Genomic DNA, 22726 nt, shown 5'->3' with positions numbered 1-22726 from the left:
ACCTACACGCACTGCACACTGAGTCGCTGCTGCTGCCCCCATTCATGCAGTCATCACAACATCTGACATCCAGACATGCACCCCAGAAACCACACCTGCACTCACCACAGCTACATTGACAGAAACTTGCAGCACACTCACCAAACATGCAGACACCCAGACAACATCCATCTACACTGGCAGCCTGTCTTGTCTCTCTGTGTCCACCCCCTCCTCCCAAAACACTCAAACATTCGCACACTTCCTCACCACACACATCCACCACACAACAACATATTTTACATGCACCTGCATCCATGTCTGGCACATCTACACCTAGTACAAGCACTCCCTCAACCTTCATTCCCAGATCTGCCTCCAAATCCGCTCCAACTGCACCTAACAAACTTTTCCTTTCCTGTGTTAACCTGTTCGAACCCACTGGCCCACCCCGTCTTGTCCCTAAACGTGCCCATCTCCTTGACCAGTCCATTACTTCCACATCCAAGTCCACCCTCGCCTGCCCTTCCGATTCCTGTGTCCCTTCCCCAGGGAGGAAGATTCCGCTGCCACCACCAGGTCCAAGCCCACTCCCCCTCCTTCCAAGGGCAATCCCAAACCCCCTCCACCTCCCAAACCTAAGCCCAAGCCCCCCCTTCCAGGCATAAGTCCCCACTCCCACCACCCCCTGCCCCTGTTCCCTGAGGTACGTGGCTGCCCCATTGATGCCCCTTTCGAGTGGAGTACGCTTTGCACATGTGGGAGTCAAGTTGGGCCTGTTTTGGCCCTTCAGGCTATTTGTAATGGACTAGCCAATGGCCTTATATGGACATGACGTAATATCTTTGTAAATAAAGTTTCCGTGCCCAGTGTTGCTGTTTGCACAATATGGTGACGCTGTACAGCGTTTCACTATGGAGGGGTGATGTGCACATGTGTGTACTTTGGTGCAGGTCTTTGTTGGTTTGTGTCTGGTAAGTGCATTTTGTTATGGTATGTTTGGCTTGGGATGTGGAAGGGGTTGGGATTGCGTTGCAGGGTGGGTGAGGTGGGCGTGTAACTGTGCCTTTTATTCCCATGTGTACTAGGCTGCGGTACTCACCGGTGTCGTCTTTGTCGTCGGTTACGGTCCTGGAGGTATAGGGCAAGTAGCAGCACTGGCATTATTTCCAACTCTCTCTTCATGTCTGCGTCACCGTGTTCTGTGTGCCTCCGGTGAGTGTTTCCTTTTATATTGTTAATTTCTGCCACGCTTTGCCTGGTGGAGGTTCCCGCACCGGAACTGATGGTGGTCTTGTGTTTCATTATTTGGTGGGCGGATAGAACCTTTCCGCCGGCCTGTGGGCAGCCTCCTCCTTCCTCGTTAGGACTACCAAGATGACGGTGTGTGGATGGACCGCTACTTGTTTTTCATATGCTTCATTATTTGGTGGTCCGGACCGCCAGCCTGTTGGCGGTAGTTACCGCCACCGCCAGCGGTGCAGTTTTTACTGCCATGTTCATAATGACCACCTATGTCTATAGTCATCATTGTGCAGCTATCTTGCCTATTTGTTCCTAACAGAATTGTTAAAACATCACCTGTTTCTTTTATGAACAAACTCAATGTAGGGACTAATTGAGCTAAATAGTGATCCACTTATTTTGACAAATTGTCATAGTACAATTTGCAGCTGGAGATTATTAGTCTCTCTGGTGGTTTCTTTAGGCTTTTGTGCATCTTTGGTAGGAAATATATCGTGGGAATTATAGGTGCTTCCTTTTTTAAAAATTGTACTTCATTATCATATAGTAGACCTTCAATGAACCATATATTAGATTTCTCATTTAGTTCCATTGTTAGGTAATTCATAAGAAGACTCTCCTGTAATTTTACATAATTTGATGTATCATTCAATTGACAAAATGCTTCCTCTGTATATTCCTTTTTATTTAAGATCATTACATTTTCACCCTTGTCTGCTGGGTTTATTTCCACTTTTTCATTTTCCATTAATCTCCTCAGAGCCTTTCTTTCCTAACACCTGACCTGCTGGGCCTTCCCCTCCCCCAAGGTGCTGAGCCCTTTTTCGGCAATTTGGGGTAGTTCGCACTTAGGTCTTCATAACTTTTTGTCCACATAAGCTATCCATGTCAAATTTGTGTCCTTTTTTTCCAACATCCTATGGATTCTAAAGGTACCCAGAGTTTGTGGGTTCCCTTCGAGGAGACCAAGAAATTAGCCAAAATCAAGCAAAAATTTCATTTTTTATTTTTAAATGGGAAAAAAGGGCTGCCGAAGAAGGCTTGTGTTTTTTCCCTGAAAATGGCATCAACAAAGAGTTGGCGGTGCTAAAATCACCATCTTCCCAGCTTTCAGGAACAGGCAGACTTGAAGCAGGAAACCATATTTTTCAACACAATTTAAAAAAAAATCTGGGACATACCCCATTTTTACTATTTTTTTGTGCTTTCAGCCTCCTTCCAGTTAGTGACAGGAATAGGTGTGAAACCAATGCTGGATCCCGGGAAGTTAAACATTTCTGAAAAATAGACAAAATTCAGAATCCAGCAAGGGGTCATTTGTGTATATCCTGCAAGGTGTTCCTACAGAAAAAAACAGCTGATATAAAAAATAAAAATTAAATTGAGCAGAAAAAAACTGCAATTTTTCTCAACATTTTACTCTGTAATTTTTTCCTACAATGTTAGATTTTTTAAAACAATATACCGTTATGTCTGATGGACTTTTCTGGTTGCAGGGATATATAGGGCTTGTAGGTTCATCAAGATTCCTAGGTACCCAGAGCCAATAAATGAGCTGCACCTTGCAATGGGTTTTCATTCTATACCGGGAAACAGCAATTCTTTCGCTGAAACATAAAGAGTAAAAAATAAACCTTTGTATTTCCAAAATGGGCACAAGATAAGGTGTTGAGAAGCAGTGGTTATTTGCACATCTCTGAATTCCGGGGTGCCCATACTACCATGTGAATTACAGGGCATTTCTCAAATAGACATATTTTTTACACACTGGCTTTCATTTGGAAGGAAAAAAATGTAGAGAAAGAGAAGGGGCAATAATACTTGTTCTGCTATTCTGTATTCCCCCAAGTGTCCCGATAAAAATGGTACCTGACTCATGTGAGCCTAATGCCTGCGACAGGAAATGCAACATGGACACATCACATTTTTACATTGAAAACTGACGTTTTTTTGGAAAGTGCCTAGCTGTGGATTTTGGCCTCTAGTTCAGCCCGCACCTAAGGAAACCTACCAAACCTATGCATTTTTTTAAAACTAGACAGCTATGGAAATCCAAGATGGGGTGACTTGTGGGGCTCTCACCAGGTTCTGTTACCCAGAATCCTTTGCAAACCTCAATATTTGGCAAAAAAACACCTTTCCCTCACATGTCAGTGACAGAAAGTTCTGGATTCTGAGAGGAGCCACAAATTCCATTCCACCCAGCGTTCCTCAAAGTCTCCTGATAAAAATGGTACCTCACTTGTGTGGGCAGGCCTAGTGCCCACGACAGGAAATGCCCCAAAACACAACATGGACACATCATATTTTCCCAAAGAAAACAGAGTTCTTTTTTGAAAAGTGATTAGCTGTGGATTTTGGCCTCTAGCGACAGGAATAGATCACACAATGGTTAATGCTGGTCCTTACATGAGGGCAACTGTTGACCATGGTGTGATCCATTCCTGACGCAGGCACTAGGTACAGGCACTCAAGTGAGGTAGTGTTTTTATAAGGACAGGTGGGGAAACACTGGGTGGTAGGAATTTTGTGGATCCCAGCATATTCCTGTAGTTTATGTGACAGAAATACAAGAAAAAATAGAGATTTTATTCAACATTTCAGCTTTGCAGGGTATTCTGGGTAAGAAAACTTTGGGAAATTCACACAAGTAAAACCTCTGTGGACTCCCCAGTTGACTAGTTTCCAGAAGTGTCTGGGTTTGGTATGTTTCCCTATATGGCTGCCGAGCCCAGGACCAAAAACGCAGTTGTCTGCCTTACAAAACCAGTTTTTTTGTGATTGATAATTTTGATGTCTCCACAATACGATTTGGGCCGTGGAATTTGGGGCTGAACTAAATTGGGAAGCTCACAAGAGAGCACTCTCTCTGTGATTTCCCGTGCACCTGCTCTCTGGGTTTGGCTAACCTGCTATTGTCCTGTTGAACAGACTGTGCTTGTGAGGGGACATCAGGACTGTCCTCATCACCTCCCTCATAATCACTGGAAGATGAGTTATCGAATGGGACTCCTTCAACTGAAAAATCACTCCCAGAGTCTGTGCCATTGTCCGTCCCTCAGATGCTGTCTCAGTATCTGTTGTCTCAGTCTCTGATTCTACATTAGAGCTGTCCTCTATAACCTGAGTGAGGGCTTGAGCAGCAGTCATCCAACGAGATGCCATCTCTGCTACTGGCTAAACTGTTGCTCTAAAACCCTAGCCTATGTAGACAGTCACAAAATTGCTGGTGTGTGTGTGTAATGTGTCCAACAGTAGAGGTCACCTTACCTTCGCTTCTTCCCTCAATCAGAACCTTCTTTCAAGACACTCAAAAAAAGACACACTATTACTTCACCTTGTCACATACCAATTGTCACAGTCTTTAGCGCCGGGAGCGCCCAGTCCAACAATCATTATTGGTGCTCCCACTCCCATGACCTCCTCCTCGGATTCCCTCACTACCACCCAGCAAAAGTGCTTTTGATCTCTCCATAGCCCCCCCGCACACACATTTCATTTGTATTATAGCGCAGGCAGTGGCTGACTTCACTAATGTACTCAGCTATTTACATAAAATACAGATTTGATCTTTGCAGTAGGCATATAAACCTTCTGCGCTACTTTATGGCATCAAAACTGCCACCATACAAAAGTCTGATCCTTTTGTAGCAGACACATAATCACAAGACTTACTTGACTTTTTTATTGCTGCCTAAAAGCAACAGTTGAAATGCGTCAGTTGAAGTATGTGCATTGCTTTGAAGACACAAGCTGCAACTGCAAGACAACTGGTGGTGAAAAAAATGTTATATACAGATCACTTTTACATGTGGGTGTGGTTTTCCTGGGGGGCGATCGCGGTCCCCAGGGAAACCACACACGTGTTGACAAAAGTGATCGCTATATATATTTTTATATATATATATATATATAGACAGCTATATATACAGATCTACATAGATAGATATATCTATCTATGTAGATCAATATATCTATCTATTTAGATACATCTATCTACACATATATATATATATATATATATATATATATATATATATATATATATTTTTTTTTTTTAAACTGTATGGTTTTCCTGGGGGCCATAGTGGCACCCAGGGAAACCATAAAACAATTAAAAAAAATGATTGCTCTCACAGGGGGTCACCCTGCTCACAGGCGACCACCTGTCAATTTTTTTTTTTTTTTTAAATTCGCTTTAAAAAAAAATATTTGTAAATCCCTGGGGGGCGCAATCGGGCCCGATCGCGCCCCCATGGGATAAACCTACCTTCTTTAATAAAAAAAATATGCCCTGGAGGGGCGGCCTTTTGCCGAGGAGGCCGACCCCCCAAGTGAAATCCCTGGTGACTAGTGGGGTTTCGATCGCAGCTTTCGTTTGAAAGGGAAGAGCCTCCCGTTTCAAACAGGGCCTTCCTGAACGTCGGGAAGGCAGTTTGGGGCTGTTTTCCCCACTGGAGCAGGACGTGGCCACAAGGCCGCTTCCTGCTCCGATGGAGAAAACAGATAGTGACGTCAGTGCGCTGGGGCGGGTAGGGGGGAAGGAGGGACACGGAAGATCTTCTGAGTATCCCAGGGTATTTAAAAAAAAATTCCTCAGGTGCAAAACACCTGAGGATTTTTTAACCCCCTCCTTGGTGTTCGCCACTGGTCCTGACCCCCACCAGTGGCCGACGCCCGCACTAAAGCGGTTAAACTGTTAAGTTCTCCTTTTTATTATATGGTACAATTTGTTCCAATTTTTCTAGTTCTTAGAATTACCAAGTCAAAACATTTGTTGATCTTGCTCCCCTCAGTGAGTACCAAAAAGGACCTGGACTTGGGTTTAAAATTGCTGCTCTTATGTATATCTATTCTTATCTCCTATTCTTCTAAGATCTTTGTTTCATTTCACTCATGCACTCATCCTCCAAGTTATGAATCAGATCATACATCGTTTTGATATCACTTTTTTTAGCAATGTTCAAATTTTTCTCTGTGTTAGTTGTTTGGCCTTCAGTTTCCACTTGCCCCTTTATTTCTATTTTGGCAAAGTATTTACTTAATTTTACCTTGTGTACAAATTTGTGATTCTGACATTTTGTTTCTGTAAAATCAGAATGTTTTTTAGGGCATAAACTCAGCCCTTTACTTAGTAATTTCTCTTTTCTGCACTCAACCTATAGTCTGATAGATTGAATACTAGATTTCTGCTCATAGAATACAACTCTTTATTGTTCTAAAGTTTTAGTGACACCTTAATTGATATATTCTTCTTCCTACTTCAAGTGGTTTTTCGCTTTCCAAGTAATCTGCTTCATAACTGATTCCTCACTTGGCCCGTCCTCATCCTCTTCCACTTGGTGTTCTTTGATCCATATACATGAGCTGTATTTCATCTAAAAAAGTGGATTTCATCTCTCCCTGTGGTACATTTTTCCCTTCACTCGCTCCTGCATCTGATTCACTCATTGTTCCATTTGGTGATATCAATGTTTTCCTTTGCCCACTGTAATATTGTTTTTTTATATCATCAAATCTTTTAGCAAATGTTAGAATTCTTCCATTTGTGAAATCGAATTTTTCTCTATGAAGCTTCCTCTGTTTCAGTGCATCTATTTCCATCTCATATTTGTCCAAACTTTTCCCATAATATTTCTCAATTTCTTAGTTTACTCATCTTGCTTTTTAACACTTTTCAATTCAATTTCTGCTATTTGTCGATGTAAATTCTCAATGTCCATTGTTGCATATTTTACTATTATAAGCATCGTATTTTGTGATCAGGACATACTGTTCTGTCACCACTCTTCTAGCATTTCAGGGTTACTATCCAGGAAGCTACAATTGCAAGTAGTCGGGGGAGTGGACATCAGTGTGTTTTAGATGAATTTTCCACATCCGCCAAACTCTAGATACACCGACAGTTACCAAGAGTACAAAGGATGCGCTTTAAGTGTCAAGCGCCTTTCAACAGGATCACCAATCCGAGACATATACAAATTAGCACTGGATCTTTTGTTAAAAAAATAAGAAACCTCTCTCTGAGCCTCAATTTTGTCTCTTTTTTTCCTGAGCCCGCATTAATTTTGAAAAAAAGGTGCTAAGAACAAAACATTTATTGCAGGGACTTCCTTAACAAAGAAGACATAGGCCCTCATTACAACCCTGGGGGTAAATCCCGCTTTCCTCCGTGCAGAAGACCACCAACATACCGTTGCGGCAGCAGAATTCCGCTACAGGTATTACGACCCAAAGATCGGAATCCGCCACAATACAGACACCCACACAAGTCCACCAAACCAAAGGTCAGTGATAAACTGGCGATACCAAAACCTACACCGTCACGCCAACAGGAATACGCCCACAGTACCACGACCCACGAATCAACTCGGCGGTCTTTCTACCGCGGTAAACCATTGGCGGTACACACCGCCACGCTCAAAATACACACACACTAACAAAACACAACCACATTGGACAATTCAAAATACACACACCTGATACACATACACACACCGCACCCACACACCCAATCCAATATAAAGCACACACCCACATCACCCACAACCCCTTACAACCAGAAATTTGAAAGAAGGCCAGAGAGAGAGACTACCTAACACAACACCAGCATCCACAGACACACAACACCATCACTCATACAACATCCACACACCTCTAACAACACACACCAACAAGTCCCCTAACACATCACAACAGACACCACCTCACACATCACCCACACCCCATCATGGCACCCCAAAGACACCCCAGGTTTTCAGAGGAGGAGCTCAGGGTCATGGTGGAGGAAATCATCCGGGTAGAGCCACAGCTATTCGGATAATAGGTGCAGCAGACATCCATTGCAAGGAAGATGGAGCTATGGCGCAGAATTATCGACAGGGTTAACGCAGTGGGACAGCATCCAAGAACACAGGATGACATCAGGAAGAGGTGGACCGACCTACGGGGGAAGGTACGTTCCGTGGTATCCAGACACCAAATTGCTGTACAGAGGACTGGCGGTGGACCCCCACCTCCTCCCCCACAACTAAGAACATGGGAGGAGGAAGTCTTGCCAATTATGCATCCTGAGGGCCTGGCAGGAGTAGCAGGAGGACTGGACTCTGGTAAGGCAAATCTGTACTACTTTATCCTCCCACCCCACCTGCATGCCATCACATACTCCCACCCTCACTCTCACACCCATCACCCCAACAACCCACAGATACCCCCCTAACACAACCCACACATCCCAAAGCCAAGCCCTGCAGTAACACCAATGAATGGACACCCATCACTCATGCCACAAAATCACCAATCACACAAGGGCCAAACCAATAATGCAAGCACCGGAGTAGAGGGTAACTCACCCACTGCACAAGATGACACACACACACATACAATAACTATGCATTTACACCCCAGCAGGACCCCTACTCAACATCACCGGACATGAGGTGCCAGACATATCCAGTCCCCCCACAGAAGAGGCCCACAGTGATGACAGCCGCTCTCTACGCCTGGGTCAAGATGACCAGCCCGGCCCATCAGGGACCTCGGTTCCCCTGACACAGTCACAAACCACCACTAAACCTCCCCCCTCAGGAAACACCACCACAGCACCCACCCAGCGGGCCCATCCTTCTGTCCCAAGGACACGTCATTCAGCAGTATGTCCACCACTACAGGGAACCCAGGCAACTCCACTAACACAGGATGATCAGGGACCTGAGGGCAGTGGCAGTGGGCACACGGTTCAGGTGAAAGAGGCACAGGATAACAGGGAAGCTGGGAGGATTGCTGTGTGACAGGGGGAGGACAGCCCCAGGGAACCGACACTCCACGAGGCACTCTCCAGCATTATGGAAGCTTACTACCATTCCAAGGAGACCATAGGCATGGTACTGGCCAAGTTTGAGGAGACCCAGCGGCTGCAGGAGGAACACTACCTGGGGATCAGGGAGGACTTGAAGTCCATCAACAGCACCCTGGTCACCATTGCAGGGGTGCTGGCAGACCTTCTCAACACCAGGAGTGACACAGTGGCACACCAACGGGCCCCTGACACTAGCCTGGACGATGAACAGCCCTCCACCTCCGCCGGCGTTACTGGACAGGAGGCAGCACCACACCCCCTGCAGATGGAGAACCACCCCGCAAACGGTCCCTGAGATCCAGGAACAAGACAGAGAACATTGCCAATTACCCCGCCAGGAAATAAGACCCCCCTGAATGTCACCCTTCTGTTCCACTTTGACACCCTGTCCACCTGAAACTGCCATTGCTCCACTTCCTATGCCCCATTGGACAATGCACCTGTGAAACAAATAGATTGGACTCTGCCATGGACATTCCTCCACCAACACCCCAGCCCATTTTTCAACCCCCTCCACTTATTTGCACAGCAATAAACACACTTGAATCACAAAACAAGCTGGAGTCAGTCTGTGCTTTCACAAATGTTTCATTGCAAAATCTCCGGGATATAGCAATGTCAATGTACTTGTTCACATACCAATGTAACACAGCTGTAGGCCAGCAGTAAACATAGCAGAGGGTACAAAGTGGGACCCAGATTTGTGAAATGGAAAGCCAAAGTAACAATTCAGGGTCCATACACTGAGTGAAAATGACAGACTTATGCTAGCTCCAACAATAGTATGAGATGTGGGAAGCAGTTACATCTTCTTACCTGTGTCTCACTGGAAGTATTGCATGATGATTTCGTTTCGGTTGTCAACATCTTCTTCTTCTGCCTCCTCTTTTTCACTGTCCACAGGCTCCACAGCTGCCACAAGACCACCATCTGGCCCATCCTTTTGCAGAAAAGGCATCTGGCGTCGCGAAGCCAGGTTTTGCAGCATACAGCAGGCCACGATTATCTGGCACACCTTCTTCGGTGAGTAGTATAGGGAGCCACCTGTCAGATGGAGGCACCGGAATCTGGCCTTCAGGAGGCCGAAGGTGCATTCTATAATCCTCCTAGTTAACCCATGTGCCTCACTGTAGCGTTCCTCTGCCCTTGTCCTGGGATTCCTCACTGGGGTCAGTAGCCATGACAGGTTGGGGTAACCAGAGTCACCTGCAAATGTCAAGGGACAACTGTTAGACACACACTGACCCTTAGGGACAACCCCATGCCCAGACACCTATGTCAACTGTGTTGGGACCTTGGCCTCACCTATTAGCCACACACGGTGCCTCTGGAGTTGCCCCATCACATAAGGGATGCTGCTATTCCTCAAAATGTAAGTGTCATGCACTGAGCCAGGATACTTGGCATTCACATGGGAGATGTACTGGTTTGCCAAACACACCATCTGCACATTAATCGAATGGTAGCTCTTCCGGTTTCTGTACACCTGTTCATTTCTGCGGGTGGGGAAAATGCCACATGTGTACCATCAATGGCACCAATGATGTCGGGGATGTGTCCCAGGGCATAGAAGTCACCTTTCACTGTGGGAAAATCCTCCAACTGAGGGAAAATGAGGTAGCTGTGCATGTGTTTCAGCAGGGCAGATAACACTCTGGACAACACATTAGAGAACATTGGCTGGGACATCCCTGATGCCATGGCCACTGTTGTTTGAAAAGACCCACTGGCCAGGAAATGGAGTAAAGACAGAACCTGCACTAGAGGGGGGGATTCCTGTGGAATGGCGGAGAGCTGAAATCAGGTCTGGCTCCAACTGGGCACACAGTTCGAGGATTGTTGCACGATCAAGTCTGTATGTGATAATGATGTGTCTCTCTTCCATTGTCGACAGGTCCACCAAGGGTCTGCACACCGGAGGATTCCGCCGTCTCAACACCTGCCCCAGCAGACGTGGCCTATGGTGGAGAACAGCGAGCAGAGGGTCATCCAACACTGAGGTATCACAATGTGTTATTTGCTGAAACGTTGGTAATTCGCATTGAGGTTATCTGTCTGTATTCCCGGCCTAGATACGTGTGATGCCATTTTTATCCATACCCATGTGGCCCCCTAAAATTGCGGCTGCCTGACCTGTAAGGTGGAACAAGGGGAAATGAGGTAACTGTGCTGGCGTTGTACACCGTTGTGGTGGGCGCTCGAAGACCACGGCGCAATTCAGCATTGGTTAACATTGGGCCCTATGGGTCCCAGGAGCCAATGACGATGTACACCGGCGGTGACGGTGTGCACCGCCGTAGACATGACCGCAATTTTCTATCTGTTCACTCACTTGATACCTGACCTTCAACAGGATGGGACCTACACTGCAAGTGCTGCTGTGACATGTGTCTGGAAGCGACGATGGCTACAGTGTCTGGGGAAAGGGCCCCTGCCTTCACTTCGGAGGAGTTGGGGAAACTAGTGGATGGGGTCCTCCCCCAGTACACACAACTGTATGGTCCTCCAGACAAACAGGTGAGTGCTCTGTGAGCATGCTGTGTGGCCAATGCCTGTTTTGAGTGGTGTGGATGGAAGATACATGGGGGGGCTGAGGCCTGCATGTGCGGATGGTGGAGTGTATGAGCGTCAGGGCATGGGTGAGAACTGGTGGGCAATGAGTATGATGATCGGGACAGGTGAGTAATTTCCTTTCCTCCTGTACCTTTCCTCTAGGTCAGCGCCCACCAGAAGAAGGGTATTTGGCTTGCCATCACCAAAGACATCCGGACCCTGGGGTCCACCACAGACGGAGCACCCACTGCCATAAAAGATGGGAGGACCTGCACCGCTGGAGCAAGAAGATGGCGGAGGCCCAGCTGGGGATGGCCTCCCAACGTGGAAGGGGTGCCCTTCGTACCATTACCCCCCTGATGTCCCTGATCCTGGCGGTTGCCCATCTGGAGTTGGATAGGCGCTTGAGGGCATCACAGCAGCCACAAGTGGGTGAGTACACTCTCATTCAGCTGACTCTGCGCATTACGAGGTGTGTGGGTGGTGGAGGTTGGCAGTTGGTTCCCCTAGGCCAGAGCGAACCTGGTAGGCAAGGTCCATTGTTAGGCAGGCTCCGTGGCACCCCAACCCCACTAGTGGTAATAGCCATCTACATCTAGTCAGGCTCCTGTGACTTCCAGGTGTGCAGCAATTGGGCTTAGGCCTCGTACCCCATGGGCATGTGAATTTGCCAGGAACTGTTAGTGCATCGCGTAGTGGAGAGGGCTGCTCCCTGTGTGTTGTATCCGCCAACGGTAGTGGTGTTGCATGCACTGAACAAGTTTTTCTTCTGTCTTCCCCCCCCTTTTTTGTTTTGTCTCCCTGTTCTTGAGTGCTATAGCATCATCTGGCGGAGGAGCAGTGGCACCGGAGCAGAAGGGAGCTGCGACCCACTTGGTCCTGGAGGGTGAAGCAACGGAGTCTGAAGCCACCAGTGGGACGGAGGGCGAGGGGAGCTCCACGACAGGGACAGGAGCATACACCAGTGACAGCTACTCCTCCTCTGATGAGCGCTCCCTTGCAGTGGCGGGCACCTCTGTGCCCACTGCATCAACAGGTACAGCCGCCACCCCCCCTACCACAACCGCCCTCCCAGCAGCCCCTCAGCGTGTGTCCCGTGCCCGCTCACCCAGGAGGGTGGGCATCTCCTTTGGCCTAGGCACCTCAGGCCCTGCCCCAGTCAGCCCTGCTGCCCTCAGTGAGGAGGCTATTGACCTCCTGAGATCCCTCACTGTTGAGCAATCTACCATTTTGAATGCCATCCAGGGTGTTGAGAGGCATTTGCAACAAACAAATGCATACCTGGAGGGCATTCATTCTGGGCAGGCGGCCCAACAGAGAGCATTTCAGGCTCTGGCCTCAGCACTGATGGCAGCCATTGTCCCTGTGTCCAGCCTCCCCTCTCCAACTTCCTCCACCCCTACCCAATCCCCTGTACCTCATCCTATCCCAAGCACACCATCAGACTAGCATGCACACTCATCAACACACAAGAGTGGACATGGCAAACATAAGCACCACACATCCCACAAGCACTCACACAAGCACCATCCCAATGCAGACACAGCAACATCCACTGCCTCCACTGTGTCCCCCTCCTCCACGTCATCCTCCTCCCTCCCTGTCTTGTCTCCACTCACACCTGCATCCACTACATCCTCAGCCACTACCTCCATCACCAGCATGCCCATCACCACACACCGCTCTCGTGCAATCACCACCTCCACTACCATGCACACATCCCCAGTGTCCTCTCCCAGTGTCTCTGTGAGCCCTCCTCCCAAAGTACACAAACGCAGGCACACACCCACCCAACAGCCATCCACCTCACAACAGCCTCCGGCCCATGCACCTTCACCCAAATTCAGCAAACGTACACCTCCTACAACCACTACCTCTTCCTCCACTCCCAAACCCCCTCCATCTTCCCGACTCCCAGTGTGTCTAAAAAACTTTTCCTGGCAAACCTTGACCTCTTCCCTTCACTTCCCACCCATCCTTCCCCTAGAGCCAGGCTTTCCCGGTCCAAGCCCAGCTCCTCAGCCACCAAATCCCCAGGCACAGTGGTGCCAGCAACTGCGGGGTCATCGAGTGCACCAGCCATCAGGGATGCCAGTGTGCCACGTAGCGAGGGCAAGGACATTCCGCCACATGCCAAGGTGAAGAAGGCGCCCACATCCCGGAGGGAGAAGCCGCATCTACCAGCCACCAAGGGCTCCGCCAAAACAAAAGGGGACAGTAGCAAGACACATGTGCCACCATCAAAGGTGGAGATGGGACAAAAGCAGAAGAGCAGGTCAGGACAGGGCACGGTGGCACCGACTGAGGGACTAGTGTCACCCCTTCTGTCCACGACTCCACCAACCTGTACGGCGACGAACACCACAATCTGCCCCGCCACCAGCACTGCCACCTGCCCCGCCACCATCACCACCACCTGCACAGCCACCTGCACCACCACCTGCACAGCCACCGGCATGTCTGCAGTCTCAGCAACAGTCCCCAGCATCTTCCACAGTGGGCAGCCGTCCGAGGCTGCAGGAGACATCCTGCTGTGTCCCTCAACAGGTGCTGACCCATGCACCACCGCCAGCACCGCCGCCACAGACACTGCCGCAAGCACAGCCACCAGACCCGCGACATGCTCGGAGAGTGCCACCACCACTGACATGGCTACCATCCCCAGTGGTCAGTCGTCCGAGGCTGGAGGAAACATCCTGGACCCTGCCCAGCTTCCATGAGGCATGACTTCCATCACTGTTTGCACCTGCAGGTGGAAGGCGAAGCCGCAGCAGTGTGGGGTATGTCTCTGCCTCCATGGCGTATCATGCTACCTGTTCCTAGGCTTCTTGTGGCACACACACCTACGTGAGGGAATGGGACGGGCCACACTGCATGTGGAGCACTCTGGGCACCATGCCCCCTCCAGAAACCAATGGAGAAATATATCCACTACCTCAGCCCTTGGCAGGATGAAGCACTCTGGGCACCAGGCCCCCTCCAGAACCAATGGAGAAATACATCCACTACTTCAGTCCTTGGCAGGATGAAGCACTCTGGGCACCAGGCCCCCTCAAGAACCAGTGGAGACTGTTATCCACTTGAGAGACTGTGGCTTTGTACTCCCCAGGATAAAGCAGTGGGCAAACCACCCACTGGAAAGACTTGAGAGACTGTGGCTTTGCACTCCCCGGGATAAAGCAGTGGGCAAACCACCCACTGGAAACACTTGAAAGGCCGTGGCTTTGCACTCCCCAGGATACAGCAATGGGCATGAAGCCTCCTTGTGCAGCAGTGCTGTTGTGCGTTCATCCGGCTGAGGTGCCCCACCTTCCGTTCCCCCTGAGGTGCCTGTTTATTTTCGATCTGATGCCCCTGCAGTGATCTCTCCATTTCAAGTCAGGTATCTTGTGTGGGCTTCGCCCATGTATTTTGGGACCACTGGTCCACGGACAATGATTGGTACACTATCTGGACTTGTGTAGTTGGTGTTCACATTTGTATATACTGAATTTTGAACTTTCACTATCAGATGTTTTATGATTACCATTGTTACAATCATTTCCTTTTGTCATTGCATTCTTCCAGGGGGTGGGGGGGTGTATATGTAATGTTGCTGCATGTATTTGTGTGTATGTTGTTGTGGGTGGGGTTATTGCGTGTTGCGTATGTGTGTCACTCTCTTTTCCCTCCCCCCTCCCCTGTGTTGTAGGTGTAGAACTGACTGTGGTCATCAACGGCGTCTGTCCTGCTCCTGATAGAGCAGGAGGAAGACCAGCAAGGGTAACACCTGTAGTTCGGGCTCCATGGCGTCCTGGTTCCTCGTTGGGTGTCGAGAGGTGAGTGTTTTCCCTTCTGTGTACTGTTTCCGCCTTCTTTTGATAGCATTGGTTCCGCCCCGGAAAAGGTGGCGGATAGGCCTGTTGTGATACGGTGGGCGGGACTTTGTCCCTCCGCCTGTCTGTTGATGGTTACCACCGCGGTGTTTGTTTCTACCGCCGTGGCAGTCGGAGTGTTAAAGTGGCTGTCTATGTTGGCATTTTCCGCCATGGTCGTGATTCCATTGATTTTCCGCCGGCCTGTTGGCGGTATTACCGCCGCTTTAACACCGACCGCCAGGGTTGTAATGACGGCCATAGTGTGCTGACTGTAGTATCCAAGCTGCAAAAATGTATCACAAAGATTGCCTAGTTTGACACCAAACGAGGCTCTCAGGTATTGAAGCCCGAATGCCTGATAATTTGTCAGTGATATATGTGTAGTAGAACAGACCACTTCCAAAAGCAGTCTTTAGCTGAAGTGCAGCTGAAGTGTCACTCTGAATCCGCGGCCTGCATGAAGAGTTCCAGTGAAAGGCACTGGGATGTATGAAAGCAGAGTGACAACTAAACTCCTTTGAAAACGATTTCGTATAGAGTAGAAGCCACATAGACCCCCTCCACCCAATCTGGTTATTATAAGAGGCACATCCGCATGTGCTGCGGAATGAAGACGCCTGACAAGCTGCTCGGCTAATTGAGCTAGTTAAGGCTCGCCCACACATTTGTACTTCATTACCTACAGCCTACGTATTCTCAAACTATCAAAGGTTACGCTGTCATTCGTGATTTTGAAAAGCGACACCAGCTGCTGACAGGCGACCAATGCATCAAGCTCATAACACCATTAAAAGAAACTATATGCTGCAATATCTTCGCATGATTGTCATCAGGTTATCAAATTACAGCTACATGCCTGTTTAATGGATGCACTGAACAGTGTAATATGTTCACAAGGTTCTCAAATTAGGAAGTATCACGATTGGAAATAAAACATATTTCAAATTATTTTTTTCGTAAAGGCAATTAAATAGTCTAGATAATGAGCGAGAAAGTCCAATACGATCAGCCCGCAACAGGCAAATCAGAGACACATTTTCAATTACAGGAGGCATTCAAATTATATACCTATACCCCAAGCTCTTTGGTTCGAAACACATAGTAGTCTACAGGAGAACATGCTTTTTGTCTGACATTGGTTCACTTACGACCTCTTTCGAACAATTATTTCTACAAGTTCTCTGATGTCAGAAGTTACCGTGGTACAAAGCAAATTGTGTTTTTGTCTGTGAGTTTCCAGTGGAGTTCAGAATATACAACAAGTACCGTTGTGCCATGAATCTGTGTATTTTAATTTAAATGGCTTAGCCTTTGAGAAGTAGCCCTGTGTGGCTATTCGTGAGTTTCTTTAACGAAGAGATGTCTTTAACCTGTTTGGTGCCTCAATACAAACTACAGGAGCATACATGGTTTGTGAATCTGCCCGAAGGCAACTTCCCTAGTTGTAAAAAAAAGTGCAAAGAGGAAACATATATTTTTATTTGTGCTTTTTGTGTCTGAACAGTTCTGGAATATTCCCATATAATAACCATTTTAGACGTTTAGGGATCAATTTGCAGGTAGCAGTATGTAACAGAATACTACTGGAGTACTACTTTACATACCTAAGTAAATAGGACCCATGAGCAATTCATATTTGTGATCCAAAAGCGTTTCCATCTGAAAGAAACGTAGCAAAGAAAAGAGTATCGAAGAAAACGTGGGAGTAGCACCGATTTTAAGAGGGAGGTAATGGAGTGGAGACAGAGGGAGGCTGGGGTCCAAACCTTTAAAACGCTGTAAAGTGAAACACAATAAAGACAACAGTGTCAGAGAGTAGTCTAAAACATGATAGCAAATACACCAAAAGGGCACAGAGCCAAAAATCTATAGTTAGCATCACTAATCAGTGAACTATTGCTCCTAGGACAGCAGGCCTAATTCGGGTTGAGCAAATGTGAAAAACCTCAAGGAATAGAAATGAACCATAAAGCAGTATATATATATATATATAGTTGACCAAGTAGTTTATAGATACGCCTGTCATGCGAAGTCATACACATCCATTCATCTAGGCAGTTGCTAAGCTTCAGGAGTTCTGTTGATTTTCATTTCCTCACAATGCAGATTTTAAGCATCCCTACTGAAGTGGTGACCCGCCTTTTCAAGTGTTTTGTCAATTTGCAGAAGCCAGATTTGCTTCAGAGTATAGCCATTTGAGGATTGTAAAATGTATTTTTTAGTGCCAGTCATTTCCGACAAAAATTCGAATCGGTAGGCGTGTAGACAGGTATACAATCATGTACCAGATCACGGTATGGTGATACACGTGTTGGAAATTACCATCTTTTGTGTAGTGTATCAGAAGAATTCTGCCTTTTTTTTCCCTGGCTGTAGATCTCTGACACTTTATCCCTGCTAGAGGTAAAGTGCCTCTAAATCCCTGCTCAACATGATAGGTATCTTACCTGAAGTCCCTATCATCAGTTACAAAGTGTAACCAGGGCCTATAAGTGAAATGTCATCAGTGAGTTGCAGCCCCCTCTTGTGTCATCCACTGCAGTGACATTCCAAACTTCAAGTTTTACCTGTCAAAATAGCCCCTTTTGATATGACTAAACCTTCCTTTTCAATATTAACAAGTTACTCGTGTAAGAACATGGCTCTTTTTGTATGATCGCCCATATTTTTGGGCTGATGCTGCTGGTTCTTTAACTGTGCACTGTGACTATGCTAAACAGACCCTAGTGCATGTGTGCCAACCCGTAAAACATGTTAAAATGGGCTAAACTCCTAATTGGTACATTTAACTTACCAAAGAGTCTCTGGCTGTGTAGGTTTTAATACAGATTCGACTAGTCAGAATAACTCTTTTGATAGTCCTAAACCCTCTTGTTACATAATCATATGTCATCAATGAGGGAGCCTTATTGCATGGTGCAAGCTATTTAAAATTATGACATTTAAAAATGAATGTTGACCATGTCCTTACAGTGACAATGCCTTACAACCATTTTCACTGTATTAAAGTGAATACAGTTATCTAAGTCTAGGAGACAACTAAAATTTTCATTTTTTGACTTTTAAAATATTTCTTACAAATAATTTATAAAACGTGCTTTTAAAAAGTCAGCTTTTACCTGTCTGAAGCCTCTAGAAGTCCATTTGTGTGAATTTCCAACTGTCATCCAAGAGCTAAATAGCTCCTTGATGAGGTGAACCTGCTACCAAAGCTAGGACAAAGGGCTTGGGTGTGGGGAGGTTTCCTGTTTTCTGACTGGATGGCCATCTGAACAGTGCCAAGGAACTTAATTAACTTCAAAGGGGCCTACTCTATCACAGGCAGATGTAGATAACACCTAGACCTGTCCCATCTTTTGTTCTTCTAGTCATCTAGGCTCCAATCTCAGTGGGAAAGGAGCTGCCCTCTGAACTGGTTTTCGGTGACCACAGAGGAGAAACTGCTAATTTCTCTGGATGCACCTCCAGGGTAAGCCCAAGAGCTCTATACAGTGGAAGAAATTCTGCCATGTTTGTTTTAAGCAGAGGGGATACTGTTAGAATGTTTGCAATAGGACACAGAAAATGCTGCTAAACTGGGTAGGGTTACTCCTAGGAACTTTTACCACAGTGGTCTGGGAGTTGACCGGAGTTGTCTCCACCCACATATAAATATGGCTCCCACAGTACCCTCCTTAGACTGTTCCTGGTCTTGTAGAAGAACAGAAGAGGACCGGACTTTCTGTATGTAACCCGAGAATAGCCTTGAAGGCTGGCCTACTCGCCATCTTTTACGCAACAGCAAATCTGATTCAGAGGGAACTCGTGGAGAAAGATGTCTGTGGAGCTGTCTTAAGCTACAACCTGCAGCCTTGCCCCGCTGGAATAACCCAAGCTGGAAAAAGTGACTAAGTCTAAAAGTAGAAATCTTCACCAGCAAAGGCACGAAAAGTATTTGGCGAGCAAGGGACCTTTTTTGTGAGTGAAAATAACATTTCTGTGGCTCTGAGCTTTACTGCCAAAAGTATTCAGCAAGACCTCATCCACAGCTATTGGATGACATGTTGCCACAGACTGCTGTGTTGCCCGCTGAGGAATTTTGATGTCAATTTCAGAGACTGTGATTGTTGCTGCACATATGGCGGCTTAACATATTTAGCAAGCATTTAACGTTCAATTTACTGTGGTATTGTTGTAAACATGTTAAAAACACCTGTGGTTGCAAGTTCTTTTGTTTTGCAGTCTGCAAATGGAGTACCTATTGTCACATAGCGTCTGATTTAGAGTTTGGCGGACAGGTTACTCGGTCACAAACATGACAGATATCCCGTCCATCGTTTTACAGTTTCCATAGCAAATAATGGAACTGTAAAACAAAGGATAGGATATTCATCACGTTTGTGATGGAGTAACCCTATCCGCCAAGTCTAAATCAGGCCCATAATTTGATGATGCTTGACCTGTCGCATGGACTTCTGCTCCAGTGAAGGATTCACTCTGGCTGTATGTGGAAAATAAAACAGAATATTAAACACAGTTACAACAAATTATTTTTAATGTCATGAATGAACATATCAATGTAGTACACAAAAGAATGCAGGTATGATAGAAACACAAACAAAGGACATACCATGAGCCTTTAATTAAGTAACAGGTATGAGATTGACAAATTTCACACAAGATCAGCAAGACATTTGGTTTTGCTTTACAAAGAACCCTTACACTTGTAGTGTGTATTTCATGATGTTTCTCTATGTTTATTTTGCTCAGAACCACCCTGTTATTTTGAAAACCCCCAATAAATAAAGCGTTGAAAAAATAAAAAATAAATTGGTTAGTGTTACGAGACTTTGAATATTGTGAAAGTGTTTTTGATTTGTGAACAATGATCATACCATGCTAAGTTTTCAGTTTTATTAATTAATACACATAAATTATGTGTATAAACCCCTGCTGTTGAAGGTTTAGGGGTGACTTTTCATTTTCCTCCTGAAACTCAGATTATTTGAGCTTGTCCTTACTTGGGATGCTGTCACTACTATTTATGGGTTTGACACTTAAAATGTAGATTGACTAATATAATATGGGCCTGATTTAGAATCTTGCAGTTGGTGTACTCCAACACAAATGTGACAGCTATCTCGTCCTCCATATAACAAGTGACATTGTATAAAACACAATTGTAATATGAGAGAGGGACTATCCTTTACAACTGTGATGGAGCATTCAGTCTCTGTTGGAAAGTGGATTATTGGTAAGGGCAGGCCACTAACCTCTACTTAGTTCCAGTTAGGTCTCAATAAATTAAACCCAGCTCAAACTTTGGTAGCTTGGCTTTGAGCGACAAGGCTGAACTTAGGAGAAAAGTGTGTAAAACATTTTAAAATCACAAAACAGTAAATAAGGAAAAACACAAAATGTAGTAAAAATATCTAACATCAATTTATAAAAAACAGATTATATTTTTATATTAAAAATGCCAATTAAGTGATTAAATTGGATAATGGGAACCGGAGATATGAATTTTTAAAGAATTAATGTTTTCAATCGCATAGAAGCAATGAACACCTAAAGGGTTAAAAAAAGTCACACTGGAAAGGGACAAAGTCTAGAATTCAGGCCACCCACAAGGTAGCACTGACACACTTACTTTCAGAAGTGTTTCTTGATTCAGGAAAGTGGTACACAGCACCAGCCAATGATTCAGAGGCTCTGGCTTGCCTCTTGGGGTCTGGGACTACAGCTCTCACAATGCACCTCTTCTTCCAGAGTTCCTTTTTGGGTCCTTGAAGTGTCCACAACTTGATCCAAGGTTTCAAAAGCTCTGAGTTGCTCCTTGGGATTTGGGACTACAATTCCCAGAATCTACCTGGTCAGAATCCTCAAATGGTCACTAGAAGCTGGTAAGCTGTGCTCTGCTTGCATGACTTGATGCAGAGGACTCTGGGTAGCTCCTTCTTGAAGCAGTAGAAGACAGGCAAAGTCCTTTTAGTGGTGAAGCTCAAGTGTGCAGCTGATGTAGCCCTTCACAGTGTAGTGTCCAGATGTAGGTCAGCGGTCCAGAAGGGCAGTCCTTATTCTTCTGGTGTTCTTCTTTGTAGGGATCTAGGTGTGGGTGCAGATCTGACATATTTATCTTTGCTCCTGGGTGGAAAGCAGGGGCGGTGCGGTATCAAATCACAGAAAGACTCCTTCCCCCTATGATGACCACTTCCTTGGAAGTGTGGCAAAAATCAGTCTCACGGAACTACATTCTTCAAAAGTCCAACATGGCTGAAAGTGATTTTTGGAGGTTAGAGCTGGCTGAGCCCACTCACTGGTGTGGGGAAAAATACTAAACACATCCCTCTCCTGCTCTCTCCCAATCTAATCAAGAGCGCACATAATTGTCTCAGGTTGCAGGGTGTGAGGGAGGTGCTGAGCTGCTCCAAATACCCTTTCCTGCCTTTGAATACCAGTTTGGCTGCTCTCCCCCCTTCCTGCTTCACCATCTGCTGAGGCAGATGTCCTAGCCCAGGCACATCCTTTGTGTTCAGCTCAAGACACTTTACACCTCATCAAGGCAGCCTGGCAAGGCTGCCAGAGGCTGGCCAATCAGAGAAGGGCACTACAGAGCTGAAGTTGACAACTTTCAGGCCGAGTTTTAAAACTCTTTACCTGAACTAGTTGCATTAAATCCAACAATTTTACGTTGTGGGATTTATTATGACAATTAATTTGATACCCAACTTGAGGTATATGATACTTATGAGGACTCTGTTAATTAAAATAAAGTCTCCCCATTTTACCCTATAGAGGCCCTTCATTACAATGAGGAAAGAACAAATTTGGTTGTTTTACCTTACCAGGGCTTATAAAAGAATGTCTATAAGTTCCCTGCTTACTGTTACATGGCACCCAAATCTAGAGGCACATAGGGCACTCCTTAGGGGTGACGTATGCGTAAAAATAAGGTAGTTTAAGACTTTGGAGGTATTTTTAATTCCAAAGTCAAATGTGTATATAACTTTAGTATAAAAGCAGCCAGCAATGCAGGCCTGCCTTTAAAATGACACTGGGCACCTCAACAGTGCATCTACAGGAGCACTACCTATGCTGGGGCCCCTAAACCTACACACCCTACCATATACTAGAGACTTATAGGTAGGTTGATATAGCCAATTATAAGTAGCCTAATTTGCATTCTCATTTCATACAGAACACAGGCCCGGGGACTGGTTAGCAGTACCCATGGCACCATTAGAGTCATGAAAAA

Source organism: Pleurodeles waltl, chromosome 2_2, assembly GCF_031143425.1.
Source record: "Pleurodeles waltl isolate 20211129_DDA chromosome 2_2, aPleWal1.hap1.20221129, whole genome shotgun sequence".
Classification (NCBI taxonomy): domain Eukaryota; kingdom Metazoa; phylum Chordata; class Amphibia; order Caudata; family Salamandridae; genus Pleurodeles; species Pleurodeles waltl.
The sequence above is the reverse complement of the archived record's forward strand: the minus strand, read 5'-3'. Positions refer to the sequence as shown.